This window comes from Pistacia vera, unplaced genomic scaffold (genome assembly GCF_008641045.1).
Source record: "Pistacia vera cultivar Batoury unplaced genomic scaffold, PisVer_v2 Contig407, whole genome shotgun sequence".
Classification (NCBI taxonomy): Eukaryota; Viridiplantae; Streptophyta; class Magnoliopsida; order Sapindales; family Anacardiaceae; genus Pistacia; species Pistacia vera.
Window position 1 is genome coordinate 977,961 of NW_022196232.1, and position 14,471 is coordinate 992,431.

General features: G+C 36.3%; 1 long non-coding RNA gene across 2 annotated transcripts; it reads left to right on the top strand.

Moving 5' to 3' along the window:
* The first annotated feature begins 162 nt into the window (after nucleotides 1-162).
* Nucleotides 163-13,766, top strand: LOC116142388. 2 transcript variants are annotated; one of them, XR_004129984.1, is made up of 4 exons: nucleotides 163-244; nucleotides 582-685; nucleotides 10,837-10,959; nucleotides 13,252-13,387. It is a non-coding gene; the product is annotated as an uncharacterized LOC116142388 (long non-coding RNA). The 2 variants fall into 2 exon arrangements; XR_004129985.1 differs by lacking the exon at nucleotides 10,837-10,959 and having other exon boundaries at nucleotides 13,252-13,766.
* The last annotated feature ends 705 nt before the right edge of the window (nucleotides 13,767-14,471 follow it).

Below are 14,471 nucleotides of genomic sequence, written 5' to 3' on the forward strand. Positions count from 1 at the left end.
GTAGTCCTTTTTTTTTATCTGTATATTTTTGTTTTTATTTTTTATTTTTTATTTTTGAAAAAAGCACTACCTACTCGGCTACTCCAATTGTAAGCCGAAAGAAAGTCCACGATCAAACATGTTATTTAATAGTTTATGGTTAAAACTAATGAAAAATGAGACGTGTAATTAGTGCAGCCATCTCTGAATTTGTGAGTTGCTCTTCAGCTTCACCATCTTCTGTCGACTCAATTACCTGATCAAGGTCTGCCTTTCCTTCAATCTTCCTGTTATATTTTCATGTCTCACTGTTTTATTGCCTTTCAAACACATACACAATGCCAGCCTACATCAATTAACCTTTTCATTCTTCGCACTACATCTAATAAGCACTCGTTGATTTAAGCTCAACTCTTTTTACTTCATTTGATTATTATTTGGTTTAATTAGCTGTATATAGTCGCGTTCTTCCAAATTTTAAAGAAGAATGCTCTTTTCTGGACTCCAGTCAGCCAGTCACTAAAACTCAGTTAGTGGTGATTAATTCATGGTCACATTGATTTTTTCAGAGGAAGTTTACTCACATATGTTGTTTCTTTCAGGATTCTAGAGAAAATACTTCCTGGAAAAGTATCTATTTTTTTTTTTTTTCATCCCGATGTTTTAAAAGGGCGAGCAAATGGCCAAGCTTCCAAGATTTCAGCTGGTATGTCTATGCTTCTGTCGTCTGTTAATATTAAGCTGCAGTGTAATTTTTTCTTCTCCTTGCTGCATTGTCTCACTCATTCAATTTATCTTGGGTTACCTTATTTGTCAATATGAATAGCTGCTTGTAGGATCCTTGAGTTGTATATCGGCTCACTTATAAAAAATCCTAGAAGATGAGTACATCATATATTGGTCATGGTCTGTTATTCTGGTAAATATGAGTTTCACTACTATAGAGTAATAATAGCTTCCAATGAGTATCGGTGCTAGCAATTAGATCTTCTCTGTAATCTGACCAACTGGCCAATATCATTTGTTGTTGAATGGAGAGAGATGAAATAATCTTCTTAGGCTGCTGCTAAAGGTTTCCTTCTCAATAAAATCAGCTGGGTGTCAATTTTCAAGAGAATGTGACTACTTGTTAATAACATTGTCTACATTTTGAACTCTTCTCTTGAGGTGCTGAACATTTGTGTTTGTTTATACAGACCAACAAGGGTGGATAAAATCAGGAAGGATTAATATAACAAAGAATGTATTTTGGGTGTTTTCTATGGTAGGACTCTGCTTTGTTAAATGTCGGGCCTTCAAATCTATTGAGAAAATTCTTCTAGTCTGTTTAACAATCAAATACCTTATATTTTAGGATTCTCTAGCCAGTCTGCTAAAATGGTATCAAATTCATGGGTGGCATTTCTAGGTTTGTCTTGCTCACAATACTTGGTAGAAGTATTCTAAAATGATATGTCGTGCTATGTAGGATTCTCTTGCCAGTCTGCTAAAATTTTATCAAATTCATGGGTGGTGTTTATGGGTTTGTCTTGCTCACATGACTTCATAGAAGTATTGCTTGGTTGTCACAAGTCCAGCCCTTGCTTTATAACTTGTCATAGAAATACTTTCAAATGATGATAATTTACTTTGTGTCAGCCCCTTTTTGGATCAAGTGCAAAACCAAGCTGATTGAGTTGCTTTAATTTCGTGAATCATAGTATCTGATGGTCAATCTTGTATCAATACCATTAGAGTTGCTTTAATTATTGAATATGGTTTAGCTCATCTTATGCATGATTGAGTTATTTATCATGCAAAAATGAATTCAAGAAAACATATGTTAGTTGATTGATACTTGTTGACCAAATATAAAGAACATTTAATGAGAGGTTATCTACTATTATTTTGGTCATGAATTCAAAGTTACCAGTGGATTGCCGTGACCATTTGATGCTAGCTTATTTATCTGTACCAGTCCCAATAGAAAGACTTTCATTTTTAAATATCATAACACTATCTGCGTGCTTCAGTTAAGAGTCAATCAAATTTTATTTGCGTTTTGTGTATGCAAAGAACATAATTCGACTCAACTCAACTAAATCTTAATTAAGGGTGTGTAGAGACAACAGTTATATCTGACGGAAGCAACGCAGCAACTATGAATAATTAGTACTGATATGAATTCTACTTTCACTAATTGATTAAAATTACCAGGGCTCATATTCTTTGTTTATAAATCATATTAGGAGGTTGATAAGTGGGTTGATATCACATAACTTGTATACCTCTTCCTATGTGGCTTGTACGAGTTTAGCAACGAATTGTTTTAGTCATTGTAAAGGAATCACAGAATTTAGTTTCCATCAATCTGTTATGATGATTAGTTTAATATATTGTTTAAAGTTGTATTGCTGTGTTACATTGGAGAAGAGAAAACACTGAGCTCTATGACAAGTTCTATACTAGTCACTTTTCCCTTGTAAAAATATATAGAGTTCATTCTAAATCTATGGCAGAGGATCTTTTTAGGGATTCTGGATATTATTCTGTTAGGGTTGATAGAGAATCTGCTTCCTGCTCTTTCATATGGTTAAATTCTGTTATGCTGTGTCATATATCCTGTCAGAAGAATAGATTACTAAATTTACATGATATCTAAGTGCCAAGTACTTTAATTTATTTAGAATTTCATAGGTGTGTGGTGAAAATCAAATGTATTGATCGTGCTTGCTCATATTTGTAATTCTTAGGTGAAACCAAAATTACTAATATTTTTACTCTACTAGGGACTAATACATATCCAACATTGTAGCTTATATAGCATAGGATTTCTTACATGCTTTAAAGTCATCGTAAGTTCTGTCTCACTGGTACCATAAGAGCTCTTTTTTGTCATTTCAGCTTTCAAGTTAATCAGTTTACTGAATATCGATAACAACATTAAATTTATAGAAGAGAAAGGGGCATAAATCATCTCATGAACTATGCCACTGATTCTAGTGAGTAATGCTTTTTTTGATGACAAGCGTTATTTGTTTGCTTAATGGCTTGCACGACACCCTTACAGCTGAGAAAAATTAATAGAGATTTGGTGATATTCAGTTAGTTCTCTATCTGTAAAAAGCACAGGGAAACTATTATTTGTGACTTGGTCTTTTATATTTATTACCTTTGGGATACATTTTGTTATGCCTTATTCTGTTGTTGAAGCCCTGGCTTATTGGCATGTTGTTGAAGGGGGTGACTGGAGCAGCTTGTAAGCTAGTTCCCACTTGTTCGATGTGGTGTTTTTGGATGGTGTAATTTTATGGCAGTGATGGGGAGGAAACTTTTTTGAATGTTGAAGCTGGTCCCACTATTTTCTTTCCTTGATCTTTTTGGCTGGATAATATTTCTAACTTTCCTGTGATATTCTCGTACTGTATCTTAGTAACGAGTTCTGTCCCCATTTTTTCTGATTCATAATCATATCTCTGAAAAGGAAAACAAGACTAGCAGCAGTGAAGGAGAGACTTCTCTTGAAAACCATCCCACTGCACAAATAAAACATGTTCAGATATTCCATCAATTAGACCTAAATAAGATATAATTAGCATATAGTAATTTATATTTTACAGTTAGAGATAATTCCTTATCCCGTTGGAATTAGATTCCAAATTTTGTAATGGAAATCTATGAATTAATTGGAGACATAAAAGATGCACTCCAAATCCCAAGGAATGTATCAAAGACTCTTGAAAGACACATTGAACATATAAAATACCTCTAGATGGAGCTAAATTTAAATTTGGGTCAGAGCTACAGGGACTATAGTTTCCCAGTTGCCACAGGGTTCAAAAATTTTCTCTTAACACTAAAACTTGATGGGCAAATTGAAAGCTTGTTAACCCTAAACTAACTATATCTACTTTCTGCATAACATGCATCAATCAAAGACTCAATTTAGTTTGTACCAGGGTAATATTTAATTCTAGGATATGCAGACAAACCTTTTGCTCTGTGGCAATTTAATATCACTCCACAATTACTGAAATGGTGGATAGGTTGAATGTTCAATTGTTCAGTCCTGTTCCAGTTTGATGCCAGTTAATTTATCTAAATTTAGTCAAGTTTCCTTGAGCAACATGTTTTCAATATTTGCATTTTTCAATTTCTATTTTCTATTTTTTTCAACAGTACAGCCTAACAAATATATACACACACTACAATTACATATATACCCTTGACTACATATATACATAGTTTCCAACACTCCCCCTCAAGCTGGAGTATATATATCTATCATGCCCAGCTTGTTACAAATATAGGTTACCTTTTTACTAACTAGAGACTTCGTAACGATGTCAGCTAGTTGTTCCCTTGTTCTAACATGATTAGTAGTAATTAGCTTTTGTTCAAGTTTCTCTCGCACAAAGTGACAATCCACTTTTATATGCTTAGTCCGCTTGTGAAAGATTGGATTGTTTGTTATATGTATGGCTGCTTGGTTGACACACCACAAGTCCATAGTCCCCAGATCACCAAACCCAATTTCTCTAAGAAGATGTCTTGTCCATATAAGCTCACAAGTAACTTGTGCCATAGCTCGATACTTGGACTCTGCACTTGATCTAGTTACAACTAGTTGTTTCTTACTTTTCCAAGAGATAAGATTTCCTCCAACAAAAACACAAAACCCAGTCACAGACCGTCTATCCACAGAGTATCCTATCCAATCTGCATCTGAAAATCCTTCTACCTTATCATGATCGTGATCACTGTAAAGAATCCCACGTCCAGAGGCTCCTTTTAGATACTTTAAAATGTGAAGGACCGCGTCCCAATGAGATGTCCTAGGAGATGACATAAATTGACTCACCACACTCACTGAAAAAGCAATATCTGGACGGGTTACTGTAAGGTAGTTCAACTTTCCAACTATCCGTCTGTATTTCTCTGGATCACTAAACATCTCTCCATCCTCAGCATTCAATCTCACATTAGGAACCACAGGAGTGTCACAAGGCTTAGCCTCAATTAGGCCTATTTCGGTCAACAGATCTAACACATACTGTGTTGAGAGAGGAAAATCCCTTTCTTAATCCGAAAAACCTTGAATCCCAGAAAAATACTTTAAAATGCCCAAATCTTTTGTCTGAAATTTGGAAGCCAAAAAGTTTTTCAAACTCTAAATGCCAACATCATCACTGTCAGTGATTACAATTTCATCAACATAAACAACCAAAAAAATGATGCCAAAACTAGATTGCTTATAAAAGACAAAATGATCATAAGCACTCCTATGTAAACCAAACTGAGTCATCGCTTCGCTTAACCTCCCAAACCAAGCCCGTGGAGATTATTTTAAGCCATATAAAGATTTCCTCAGTTTGCATACCATTCCTGACTCCCCCTAAACAACAAACCCCGGAGGTTGCTCCATGTAAACCTCTTCAAGAAGATCACCATGTAAAAATGCATTTTTTACGTCAAGTTGGTGAAGAGGTTAACTATATGAAGTTGCAAGTGAGATGAATAGCCGGACAAAGGTCATTTTAGCCACTAGGGAGATTGTCTCAGAGTAATCAATACTATACGTCTGGGCATAACCCTTAGCAACCAACCGAGCTTTTAACTGAGCCATAGACCCATCGGGATTAGCCTTCACTGTGAATACCCATTTGCACCTAATGGCCTTTTTATTTTTAGGTAAATCCATTAAAACCCATGTATCATTATGCTCTAGAGCCAACATCTCTTCTTCCATAGCCCTTCACCACCCATCATGAGTAATTGCTTCAGACATAGAACTGGGAACAGACACAAAGTCTAAAGAGACAATAAAAGACTTAGAAGATAAAGACAGAGTGATAGGAAACAAATGAGGAGATAGGATAGGTACAAGAGCGCTTACCTTTACGAAAAGCAATAGGAAGATCAAGGTCAGAAGTAGGAGGAACCGGATCTGAGGGTGAGGCAGTCGATAGAGGCAGTAGATCAGATGCTGATACAGGTGCCTCATGGTGCTGGTGAACCCTGCGAGAGTATACTTGGGTGATAGGAGGACGAGATGGTAGAGGTCTATGATGGGTAATGTTGTTAACAAGAAAATCATCAGAGGGTGCTTCAAGAGAGGTAGATGGAAGGGAGGACTTAACATATGGAGTGGTTTCAAAAAAAGAAACATCAGTTGAGACAAGGTACTTACCTAGGACATGAGAAAAGCAACGATAACTCTTCTGATATCGGGAATAACCCAAGAATATGCAGTTGAGAGATCTAGGTTCTAATTTAGAGACATGGGGTCTAACATCTTGATCAAAGCACGTGCAGCCAAACACTTTAGGAGGAAAAGAGAATAAAGGTTGAGATGGAAAAATGATGGAGTATGGGATTTGACCACCCAAAACAGAGGAAGGCATGCGAATCGATCAAGTGACATGCAGTAGAGACAACATCTACCCAAAATTCTGTAGAGACTTTCATGTGAAGGAGGGGAGTACAAGCGACTTCTAATCACACGTGAAAAATCATCCACAAAAGTAATAAAGTATCGATATCTAGACTTAGACAACATAGGGCAAGGACCCCAAACATCAGAGTGTATAACATCAAAAGGGGTTGTGACTCTTTTGTTTATCCTAGGGCTATAGAACACTCGATGGTGTTTCCCAAACTGACACGCCTCACACTCAAGGTGTGACATTGACCTTACACTAGGACGCAACTTTTTCAAAATGGGAAGGGGAGGATGACCAAGGCGACCATGTAATATGGATAGAGATGAATCACTAGTACAAGCAACAGGTTGAGGGACTGGAGTGGAGACATCATCGAGCATATACAGGCCACCTGATACACGACCCCTACCAATAATCTACCTCGTCCCAAGATCCTGAAATATACAATGAGTAGGAAAAAAATAAACACCATAGTTGACTGCATTAGTAATTTGACTAACAGATAATAGGTTAAAGGGAAAATGATGAAGGCACAAAACAGAGGAGAGAGACATAGATTTCGTGAGATGGGCGGTTACCACATCCAATAATAGGTGCAGTAGACCCGTTAGCTAAGGTAACAGAAGAGAAATCGGAAGAAGGTGAAAATGAGAAGAGAATACCTGTATCACCCGTCATATGGTGAGTAGCACCAGAATCAATGATCCAGTTACTACTAGAAGTGAACAAACAGGCTATAGGATTACTTAACTGGGTTAATGTAGGGGTGGTCGATGAGATGGATGACTGGGAGCTAGAATGCTGAGTGAGGCAAGCATATTCAGCTGCAGAGATAGTAACTTGTGATGGGGTTGGTAAGAGACCATCTTGAGTTGCAACATAAGCAAACTTCTGAGTGCCTTGCATAATCAAGGGCTTCCCATGGAGCTCCAACAATTCTTCTTTACATGACCCTCAGCACCACAGTGATAGCAAGTACGAGGGCCATTATCACGGTTGTTCCCAGTATCACAACTTGCCCCCTTGTTGCCTTTGCTATCACTAGGCTTCATGCTAGCTAGGGCCGCATTATCTACATTAGGATCCTTAAGGATTTCTTTGTCCTTAGAAACTCCTCGATCTTCCCCCTTATTAACTTTGAAAAGTCGAGCAAAGACATCCGTAAGAGAGGGAAGTGTCTCACCGGTAAGAAGCTGTGTATGAGCTATTTCGTATTCTGGTCTCAACCAGCCAGAAAACATTGCACTACCACTTGTTCTTCTTGTGCTTGCATCATCTTCACATCAGTAGGGACAAGAAACATAGCCTTTTTTCTTCAAAGGCTTGTTTTATCTTTGTATAATATTCGAGCAACATCTTCTCTTGCATATTTACCCGGTAGATCTTCAATAACAATCATGGGCATGAGACAAGTCTTGTTTACCAGCATACAAGAACTCTAGATACTCCCATAACTCTTTGACGGTATCACAATGACTAGTCACATCATCCACGGACGAATCGAGAGTATTCTGAATCTGATTGAAGAGCTTATCATCTTTCATGAGCCATTTTTTTCAAGTTTTGCTATCACTTTCTGTTTCCTTAGGCGGATCCTCGATTAAATGGTCTCCCATGTCAATGTTGGACACATATCGTTGGATAATCTGTTTCTATTGAATATAATTCCTTTTTCCCAATAACTTCCGATCAGTGATTTTGGTGAAGTGACAATTTTAGTCACCATCTTCTTACCGTCCTTGCCATATTGTCTAGCAATTGATAGGGTCAAATAACTCCCAACTCCACAGATTCACAACAACCTCAACACCAAACAACTCGAGCAAACACAAATGCACCCCAATCTCAAACAACCAGAAAGAAACCAACCACTTTCTTGTAAAAGGAGTCACTGGGAACAAGAGAGAAGAGAGAAACGAGAGGAGAGATTGCTGGCCACCGGAAAGAGCAAAGAGATCACGTCGTCAAAGGAAGCAAAGGGATTGCGTCGTCGAAAAGTCGCGATGCATAGAGAGAAACCGGAGGAGAAATCGCCAGAATGAGCAGAAGAAAGGGACAAGTTAACTGGAACAGAACCAGCATTCGTCGGAAAGGGAGAGGCCGAGAGCAAAAGTTGCTGGAAAGGGAGAAACCAAGAACAGACGTCGCCGGAGATAACAAAGGAGGTTGAGGGTTTGTCGGACAGATTCAGATGTCGCCGAAGAGAGGGAAACCGTGAACAGAAGGTTCGTCGGAATCATCGGCCGCGGGAAAACAGAAACGTAGAAACGAGTTTTAGGGTTCTGTCCTACTCTGATACCATGTTTTCAATATTTGCATTTTTCAATTTCAATTTTCTATTTTTCTCAACAGTACAGTCTAACAAATATATACACATACTACAATTACATATATACCCTTGACTACATATATAAATAGTTTCCAACACGACATACTCCTTGCTTAACCTTGATCAAAGACTTGTTTAGTTATAGTGTTTCATTGCTAGATCCTATTATTCCATTTAAATTAAATGAAGCTTCGATGACCAAAATCTTGTGCATGCAACTTTGCCATTGGAAAGATTAATTTGTTGCTTTCAGGCAAGACACCTTTTCTATCCAAGTAGATTCTAGATCACCTTTACGATGAAATGACTTGATCAAATGCAAACGTCGGTGTACCTACACAGGTTGAAGTTAATTTGTACTTTATTGAGACTATATTGCTTTGTGGAAGACATTATATTCAAATTTTTGAAAGGAAACAGACAGCATAAAATTTGGGACCTGTTGTTCCTCTAGGTTGATTTAAGCACCAAAGAATAAACTTCTGGCAGGGTGATGAGTTAGTTTAACCTGAGTCTGGTGAGTGTGTTATACCACATGTTAGATGTAAACCATGATATGCTTAAAGCCAGTAGTTTTAATAGATTTTAAGGAGTACACATTGCAAATTTTTAATTGTTGACTTCTGAAAAGAAACGGTTATGTAATTTTTTGTTGGACATTGGTAAGATTCAGATTATAAGAGTTTCATGAAACAAGAAGCTTAAATACCAAGGCATTATGGAATATAGTGAACTTTTAGCATCCAATTATTAATACCTAACCTTCTGGGTTAAAGCAACAGGTTTTAGCAAACATCCTTGAACCTTGCCGTCATAATTGTTATTACTACTTTACAGTAGTTGTGTGTTCAAGAATCTGGTAAATAACATATTGCTAGGTTTGCTAAATGTTCAACTGAGCTGCCATTGTATAGATCATCCATAAGAGGTCAAAAGCAGAAGGGGGATATGCAAGAGCTGAGACAGAGGTGGTAAGGACTGTGAGTTAGCAAGAAAAAAGAAAAGTATGATGAATGAGGAATGAGGAATACTTCTTGTGATCCAATGACGAAATTGTGAGAAATAGAGTATGAATGAAGATGAAGTTTAGATTTTCTGTAACTTTGAGCAATGCTTTGGAAACCTTTGGCGTGATATCAAAGGAATTTTTGTATGTGATGTTTAAAATGTATTCTCCTGTTAGTTAGTCAATTTCTTTAATCATCTCAATACAGCAATTCAGTGACCCTACTTCATCTTTAATGATATCCTTAGAATAGCTCCTAAAAGCCACAAGGGTGAGTATTTGGTTCAATTACTGGAAGTGGACTTAATATCTATGAATTCCCTCAAATCTTATTCCAAATTCTCCGCAGGAGTCTGAAGTTATTGCCCTCGGCATTAATAGAAAATTGAAGTTATTACTCTCAGGATTCACAGTCCTCAACAGTGGTTTTTCTTCATTAGCTCACCACTAACTCTTTCCCCTTCCATTATGATATTACAAATACTAAATCCACTATTCTTTTTATCTTATAAACAAAAAAGAAATAACCCTTAAATATTTAATCTTTTAATTTGTCAGGCTTCTTGCCCTCTTGATAGTTACCTCGTTTATTACATCAAAAAGTCTTTAGTTATTAATGTTTCTAGCTTTACTCAACCAAGAAAACTAATTGTAGGTTGCATAATCATATCCTCACATTGCTGGCACACGTTACAGGTTGCTTGAACAGGGCTAGTGGTTTGATAGATCAAAGGCTTCTGAAACCTTCTACACTAAGAAGATAGCAAAAAAGATGATATGTTAATGCCTGAGATTTGTCTTCCAGGATAATTGTGCAATTGCAAATGAACTTTAAAAAGTATGCGTGTAACTTAGGAATAGACATCTTTCATGACTTCACCTACATTCTTGCAACTGGTGGGTCCTATGAAATGTAGGAAGAACCAGTATTAAGAGTTCTTGGCTTGTCCAGTCCATATTTCATTCAGTTATATTGCTCAACTGTAAGTGGCGAGTGACTTTGTTCATTGTATAGCAAGAAATATTGAATCAATTTGATAGTTGATGCATTTGAGTGTTCAGTTCCTTAACAAATGATAGGGTTGCTTATCTTCATGCAGAAACAAAGATAAGGAATATTGAGTATTATCACAAGCTTGTGGATTAAGCTGCCTATGGCTTTGTAGTGACTGTATAGAGGCATGGACTGTGCTAAAGGATGAAGGAAAATCTAGAAGTTAGCGGTAAGAAGAGAGAAGTTGAGTCATCTATTCAGATAAAATTGTTTCTTTCCAGTTTTTCACATGCAAGGAATAAGAAATTCATGCCCAATGTTAGTATAGTTGCATTCATTTTTTTGAAGATATCACCTAAACCATAAGGTAGTTCCAAAATATTGTTCATCCATCTTTCAGGAAATACCTTGCTCCTTCTAAGTAAGGACTCCCTCGTTATGAATCACTGAAAATGTAGTAATAAACCATCCAATAAGTAATCTTTCTTCAATAGAGAAAGTGTACTTGATTAAATTTGTTTTAGATCTTTCTCGAACGTCATGAAAATTGAGAACAATTAAATATCTATCACATTTTTCCCCTAATTCTCATAAGCATAACTTGTGTTGGATTTTTAGAGTAGTTTCCCCTAACTCTCATAATATAACTTATTCTATGTTGCATTTTTAAGAGTTGTTTCTCCTAATTCTAATGAAGATAACTTACAATTTGGGGGTAGATTTAGAGTGCCGGATTCAATTTCCTCAAAATCAATACTTGGATGATTTTCAGAAAGAATATTACAAAATCAGTATTTGCCTACCAGATTTCAATTGGCAATTCCTACTAGCTACAGTTGACTCTTACAGGTGCTTTCAAAGCCCAAAACTAATGAAAGATCATGTAGTCTATTGAGTTTGAGTGTAGTCAAGCTGATGCTAGCTTTTAGGATTTCAGAGTGGTAATATGCATTGCCTTGTATATACATATGCTTTGACCTAGAAAGTGATGAGAAGACTCATCATTACAGATGAAGTAATGCTAGGTTCATAACTCAATCTCACAGTTTTTTCTCGCAACCCCTAACGTGGCAGCTCGTCATTAGTCAGCTCGCAAAATAGGTCCTGCCTGCTTGTATGGGTCCCGTCTACCCATTTGTGAGCTAACCAATGATGAGCTGCCATGTCGAGGGTTGTGAGAGAAGGTTATAGATCTAGCATTATTGTTACAGATGAGCTATTGCACTATTCTTAGTCTGTGTTGTTTCTATGCCAACTAAAGAAGTCGAGCTAAACATGCATCGACTAAAATGTAATTGATAACTGAGTTGGTAAAAAAAATAATGCTAGGTCCACAATCCAATCTTACAACTCTTGACGTGACAGTTCGTCATGGGTCAACTAGCAAAATGGATCCCACTGTTTGTATGGATCCCACTTGCCCATTCGCTAGCTAATCAATGACGAGTTGTCACATTGGAGGTTGTGAGAAAAGGTTGTAGACATAGAATTATTATTTGGTAAAAATGCCTAGGAGAGACTGTTCACCCAAATAATTCATTGTTCAAAATTCTATACATATTGTGTCAGTATATTAACTTCGCAACATCAATATGGTCAATAGAAGTTTTGGATTCACTCATCACATTGGGTTCAGTTTTTCTCATCACGTGATTTTTTTTATTTTCTATTTCAGTTTGACAACTGCATCAGTTTCAGCTAATACATCTAGAATCCTTGTGCTTCCGTATCTATCGTAGTCTTGATTATTGAAGGTTAATCTTCCATTTATAAATGGGGAAAGTATAATAGATATTTATTCTACTTGGTAGTTGATAGTTGGTAGTGGATGTTCTGAATTATAGAATGTGTGCCAGTGCCACTAACAATTCTTTTGAGTGGGCCACAAGCACAAGTGGAAATAATCATAATATTTATGATTTTTTTACAGAAATAGCACATTAAAACCTTTTTTCTCTTGAGATCTTTATATATCTTTTTAAAAGTTCATAGGACCCAACAAAAAAATATATTTTATGAACCATAGACTTCGGTAATTTTATACATCAACTTAGAAAAATAAACCAAAAAAACGTGTTTAAGAGGATGCAAATCTTGCGAACTTGAAATATGTTAAAAAGAGGGAATTTTCAGACTAAAAAAATTAGAACTGATATTGCTGTCTTTTTTTTGTTAGAAAATAGGTTTGCATGCATATGAATAATACACTGCCAAGTCTTGTTTTTAGAACATCAGTCACTTTCAGATATTTGTAATAAAAACATCATCAAAAAAGTCTCTTCTACTTCTTTGTCTTCTAATTAATGCATATCCACTCGGCAACCTTAAGTGATTTGAACGAATAAGACTACATAAATGAACAACAATATTACATGATTATCACATTTGTTTTTATTTCTCCTATTATAACATTTCACTTCATTTCATATGGAGAATTTGTATATGTAGTATTATTCGAGTAAATTTTCATTGTCTGTACGCTTTTCATTTATATTAAACTTAAGCTCATTTGTCAATGCAGCTCAAGTCGAACAAGCTTTGTTTGTTCCAGAACTCTATCGCTTTGGCTGAGCTCATATCTGAAAACCGTTGAGCTTGAGGATGGAAGTGTTGGTTGACCTTGAGGATTGACTTGGGGCAGCTTTGCTTGTGTTTGGAGCTTCATCAAAAGGGGGCTAATGTTTTATCAAGCTGTCCACCACCATTGCCAGCAAGGTCTAGACAGGAAGAATCAATGCAATTAGCAAGCAGCGTTTCTCACGGCTGGTCAATCTCTACCCACTCTCTTAACACCACACACACCTCACCTCCACTTGCATATTCCTTCTCATGCTGGAAAAGAGGGCTCTTCTTTGGACTCTTTTGGCTGCAATAACCATGCTTTCTTGTTGCTTTATTTTCATCTATCAATTAGTTTAATAATTAATACAAAATTCTCTTAACTTTATTCTAATATAATATTGTAAGGGTTCCTATTCCATTCATGAAAAGAATTAGTTATATCTAGGAAGGAACCCGCATGAACAAAGCTCAAAAGAATCAAAATAAAAATAAAAAAAAGTTATAGAAATGGTGCCCTCTTTATCAACAACATGGTCTCTGTGTCTCAGTTGTGATGATCATTATAATTGTTTGAGCAAAGTTGGAAATTTTGAAAAAGAAGTCAGAATTACATAAGAATTGAGACTTCTACGAAGTTTAACATCTACAAATCCTTACATAACATTTCATCATTTATCTTCATGCATTACTCTAAAAAAACTGGATACGATACCTCTAATATTTGATAGAATCCATCAATTGATGTCAGAGCTAATATTGTGTTTATCTTTAATAATATTGCTTGTATGTGCCTTTTCTATTGTGGCTGGATGGCAAGTTTTTTGGTCAATAAGGTTAATTATACTCAAGAGGTCTTCTCTTCGCATCGCAAGAGAGGCAATTATCGGATTTATCCAAAAAAATAATGCTTGTGTGTGAGGTCTCTATAATTTATTATGATCACTGTCGTACGTCAGTCTTTTCACATCGCAAGAGAGGCAATTACCGGACTTATCCAAAAAAATAATGCTTGTGTGTGAGGTCTCTATAATTTATTATGATCAGTGTTCGCAAGAGAGGCAATTACCGGATTTATCTAAAAAAATATTGTTTGTGTGTGAGGTCTCTATAATTTATTATGATCAGTGTCGTACGTCAGTCTTACGTAATCTAATCTACAGTGTAACATAGTTTTTTATT